The sequence below is a fragment of the Mus pahari genome, chromosome 5, assembly GCF_900095145.1.
Source record: "Mus pahari chromosome 5, PAHARI_EIJ_v1.1, whole genome shotgun sequence".
NCBI classification, from domain to species: domain Eukaryota; kingdom Metazoa; phylum Chordata; class Mammalia; order Rodentia; family Muridae; genus Mus; species Mus pahari.
The window spans coordinates 16738109-16743136 of NC_034594.1; the positions used below are offsets into that span (position 1 = coordinate 16738109).

Sequence of the window (5028 nt, forward strand, 5' to 3'; positions counted from 1 at the left end):
CCATCCCCCCATCCCCCATGCCCCCCAAAGCTGCTCTGTGAGATTCGAGGATGTGGTGTTTGTTTTCAAAAGGCCCTTGCTCTAAATGGTCGGGGTCTTCGGTCCCAAATACCTGACTTTCAGTTGGCTGTAAACTATGTCTGAGTGGTCATCTCTGGTGGGTTCCTGGAACAACCTCTCAAGCCCTTGGTCCCTGCCTTCCATAGTGAACCACAGCACACTGGAACAGGCCTTTCACACAGGAAAGGTGGAAGAGAGTACAACATTTGCATGAAAATCTTACAAGGTTAAGTAGTTAAAAAGATTTGAATTCCTTGTCCTGAACACAGTGTTTTGTTTTGTTTTGTTGTTGTTGTTTGTTTTTGCTTTTTATTGATTCTTTGTGAATTTCACATCAGGCATCACAATCCCATTCACATCCCTGTCCCTTTGTACCTCCCCCCCACCCTTCCAACCTCCCCACAAAAGGAAGAAATTGTGTGTGGAAGCTGTAGTGTGTCACAGTGTGTCCCACAGTATACCCTCTTGTTTGAAAATGTTCACCGCAATGAGTCCTTGATCTGGTTCAAGGCCTTTGACTTCTGCTCCTCTATCAATACTGGACCCTCACTGGGACGCCTCTCAAATGGCCTGTTGTTACCCTGTGTCGCCCATCTTTGGATCTGTAGGACTCGCTCCTTCACACATTCCAGCAGTTCATCGTTGGGGTACATGTTGGGCTGAGCCAACTCAGAGCCTTCTATCTGGATCTGAGTGGTGGCTGAGCTGGTCAGCCTGATCACTTTCCGGCACCCACACCACCAGCGCCAGCTCTGCTGCTCTGCCCTGCTAGCTCACTCTGCAGCTGACTCTGCAGCTCACTCTGCAGCTGACAGGGGGCAGAGCCAGCTCTCCTGCTGTCATGCCCTTGGGGTTGGCTCACAGAGTCCCCAGCTAGCAGGAACCGCTCTGTTGTGCTGCCCAGTCACAGTGCAGGGCCTGCTGAGTTAAACACAGTGCTTGATTGGAAGGGCTAATACTAAATGTTTCTTACAACACCACATTGGAACTCGGGGGACATCTCACTGTGTATTTGAACTTTGTAACAAGCTGTCAGTTTCCCACAGCGGGCTAATTGAAAGCTGGGCATGGTGGAGCAGGCTAAAGGCCCCCAGAAGTTTTGATAGAAGCTGGCCAAGTAGGGCAGGGACCTTATACTGGTTAGTTGTTTTTTTTTTCTTTTTTAGATAACTTTTTCTCTTTGGGGGGATTATAATATCACATTATAATATTATAATAGCCCCTTCCCTTTCCTACCTCCAACTCCTCCAATGTATTCCAGCTCCCTGACACTCAAATCTGTATTCTTTTTATGTCGTTGTTGTTGTTGTTGTTGTGTGTGTGTGTGCATGTGCGTGCATGCGTGTATTCCTCAATACCTAACACAACCTGCTCAGTCTTTATAGTGTTGCTTGTGTGTATATGTTTTCAGAGCTGAACTGTTGGCATTGGCTCACCAATGGGTGGGCCTGGTATGCGTCAGCTGGCTGTGCCCCACATTCCGGGTACCAACTGTGGCTTGCACTTTGGGGTCCAGCTCTGGTTCCGTGTCCTGCATTTCTTCCTTCTCGGGGTGTCCAGGTGTGACTGCACACTGGACTGGAAGGATGATGTGGAGTCTGGAAGCAGTGGCGTTCTACAGGATCCTCGTATGGCTGGGAGAAAGAGGTGGAGGGGAGGCCTTCAGGCGAAGGCCTTTTCTGATGCTCTTCAAGGAAAGAGCTCTTTTAGACAATCTTAGTTTGTGTGAATACCTTTATTCAGGTGGGTTTCTACACATATACTTTATCGGGGTGAACCAGGGGTATAGATGGACCTAGAGGAGTGGGAAGGAGCTTTTCAGGTAAATGAAATTCCCTGGCTAGAGTTGTAAAGTCCTGCGAATGCCTTGTTCTCCTGGAGAGGCATGCTAGGAATCCCAGGTACTTTTTGGGTAGGGGGTGGTAGGAGGGTGGGGGGTAGAGTTGAATTTATTATTTTTTGTTTGTTTGTTTTATTTTTGTTTATTTAAGTTTCCGACATTATTAGAGGCCCTGATTTTCTAAGAATTTGAAATGTTTCAAACATTTGGTGGCTCTAAGCATCTTGCTACTGTGCTGCTCGGCTGAGAAGCCATGATCCAACACCCTCTGCTCCCTGGTTCTCCCAACCTCTGGGTCTAGGAAATAGGGCAGTGGGTGGGTAGAGGGGCACATGACTCACATTTAGTGACAGCTATGACAGCCTAGTGCTACAGAGCCAGGCAGGACCAGGGTACCAGCCTCTAGGTCTCGTGCCTGCATCACCTCAGTGCCCTTGGCTAGGGGGCAGTGTTGAGTCTCCTCAGGGACTTCATCCAGCTCTGCCCTGGACATAATGGTGACCTTGGGCACACCTGAGATCATCCAGGTTGTCCGTGGGAGGTTGGCGGTCCTCTAGAGCTCTAGGTGAGTCCTTTACTAAACCTCTGTAGGAGGGAACTGTGGTCATTAGTGTGCTGGGCCAGGCTTGGTGGCCCAGGAAAGTGCAACTGTCCTTGCTGGAAATAATTACCCTTTTATTAGCACAAAATTACACCAACCCAGGAGTCCAGGGCCCAGGAATAAGTTAAGGCACACATCAGGTAAGAGGCAATAGTCCCAGGCTGGCATGCCCCAAACTTCCTGAGCAAATCCAAAGGGGCCTGGTGGTTGTGAGGGTCCCAGAGAGCCTCTGCCTTCCAGGTGAAAGGAACAGAACCAGGTGTAGGTTGGAGGAATACCCTGTGGACAAAGCCACTGGCCAGTTACAGCTCACTTCTCAAAGTAGGGCAGGTAGAAGAACTGGAAGCCCTGGCGGCCTTTGACAGCACAGTAGATGAAGATCACACGGTAGACTCCCGGGACTAGCAGCAGGATGCCCGGCACAAAGAAGATGGCGCTGGAGACACCTAGCCCCAACAGCAGAAGCAGGAAGGAGGCCAGCACTACCCGGCGGTTTCTCTGGATCAGAGGATGCTGGGTCCAACTGCAGCAGGCATTGTAGAAGTGCTGTGTGCTGCTGCTGATGGTGCTGAAGGACCACTGCGAGCTGCGGACAGACATGTGCCCAGAATCCCTGGTCCTGACCTGGTGCTGACTCCCCCATCAGGCTCCGGAGAGGCGTAGCCGGGACTGCTTGTCTTCATCAGCCACCTCGAACCGAGCCCGGCGATCGAAGTGCAGCGGCCCGAAGCGGGCGACCCCGCTGGACTCGGGCTCAGGCCCCGCGTCCTCCAGGGTCAGCTCGAAGGCATCATGGATGCTAAAGTGGGGCCGGGCGGCGCTCATGGCCCCCGACGGCCTAGGCGCCCAGCGCCTCCGCCATTTGAGCCCGCCACGGCCCCGCCCACCTAGAGTTGAATTTATAATCTCACCAAAGCTATGTGACATTCCACAGGTAACAGGGTAGGGAGTTTGGGGCCCCCAGACTAGGTCAGAGAAGGAGAAGCCCTCTGCTGGTAAATGGGGGGGGGGGGTCCTCCATTTTGCTCCAAGCTCAAGAGAACCATCCGGACAATGGCAGACTGCGACCTTAGTTAGCAGAGCCCAACAGGCAGGCTCTTTCCTGGATTGCCTGTAGTTCTTTGGTCAGCTGTGGCCTCTCGAGCTTTCCCCCTTCTGTGATAGCATACCTGCTCGTGTTATTCGGGGCTATGTTGGCGAGACTTCACGAGTATAGCTTTTCTGATGTTTCTAGGAGACGCAATCTCACAGTAAACTCCCCCATCCTCTGGCTCTTACAATCTTTGCGCCTCCTCTTCCAAAATGACGGCTGAGCCTTAGATGCAGGAGTTGTGCTGCAGATTTGTCGTTGGGACTGGGCGCCACAACTCTTGCATTCTGATGAATGTGGTTTTCTGTCGCGGTCTCCATCAGTGGCGTGTCGACAGGTTTCCTTGATGAGGGGTGAGAGCTACGCTCACAGGTGAATATAAAGGTAAATATTTAGAATGTAGTTAGGGATTATGTTGGTTTAGCAAACTGGTTCTCCTCTAAGATCATGACCTCACTAGCCTCAGGTAGTTGGCTAGGTTTCCAGTAGCAGGCACGATTTCCCTCTTGTCGAGCATGTCTTAAGCTCAATTAGAGAGTGGCTGGTTGTTGTCCGTCAACTTGACAGGACCTAGAATCTCCCTGGAAGGGAGCCTCTATGATGAATTCTTGTCTAGGTCCATTGGCATGTAGACACGTCTGGGAGGGAGGGGTAGAGTCTTGATTGATAACTTACCCAGCCTACCATTGGCAGCTCCCTTCCCTGGGACGTTGTTGGTGTCCTGGAAGGTAGTAGACTGCAGGGGGCAGGCTGAGAGCAAACTGCTGATTTGTTGGTCTTTCTTGGGAACATGAGGGGACTCCGTGCCTTCTGTTCCTGCCTCAAGTCCCCAGTGATGGGCTGGAACCTGGAATTGTAAGCCAAATAAACCTTTTCTTTCCCAAATTGTATTAGCATTTTGTCTAACAACAGCCAGGTGTGCCTGACTCACTGTAAAAGGGGCGGCTTGCCCTCTCCTCTCTCTTGCTCTTGCCTTCCTGCTTCTGCTCTCTCCCAGTCCCTCCCCTGCCCCATCTCTCTCCACGTGCTCATGGCTGGCCTCCTCTCTCTCTCTCTCTCTCTCTCTCTCTCTCTCTCTCTCTCTCTCTCTGCCTCTACTACCCTCTTAACTCCCCTTTCTAGGCCCTAAATAAACTCTATTCTAAACTATACCATCGAGTGGCTGGCCCTTCAGGGGGAAGGGATGCCTCGGCATGGACCCTCCGAAGCACCCCTTTCCACACATCCACCAAAACATCTCTTTCTCTCTCGTCATCTTTCTATAAACACAGCAAGTTGCTTTTTGGCGAGAGCATTTGATGCATAAGAGAGCTAGAACAGACCTCGCTGCATTTTCGGGATGTTCTCGAGAGAGGCCAGGAATATCAGGAGGGGGGGCTTCTGCCCCCTGTTATATGCTCTACGAACTGAGAGTGTCTGTCTCACAGCCTCGTGACA

At 51.4% G+C, this 5028-nt stretch overlaps 1 pseudogene across 1 annotated transcript; it reads right to left on the reverse strand.

The window, feature by feature from the left end:
• Positions 1 to 2802: 2802 nt before the first annotated feature.
• LOC110322534 lies at positions 2803 to 3368 on the reverse strand (annotated as a pseudogene). Its single transcript, XR_003843906.1, has one exon. The product of XR_003843906.1 is annotated as a transmembrane protein 134 pseudogene (transcript).
• Positions 3369 to 5028: the final 1660 nt, after the last annotated feature.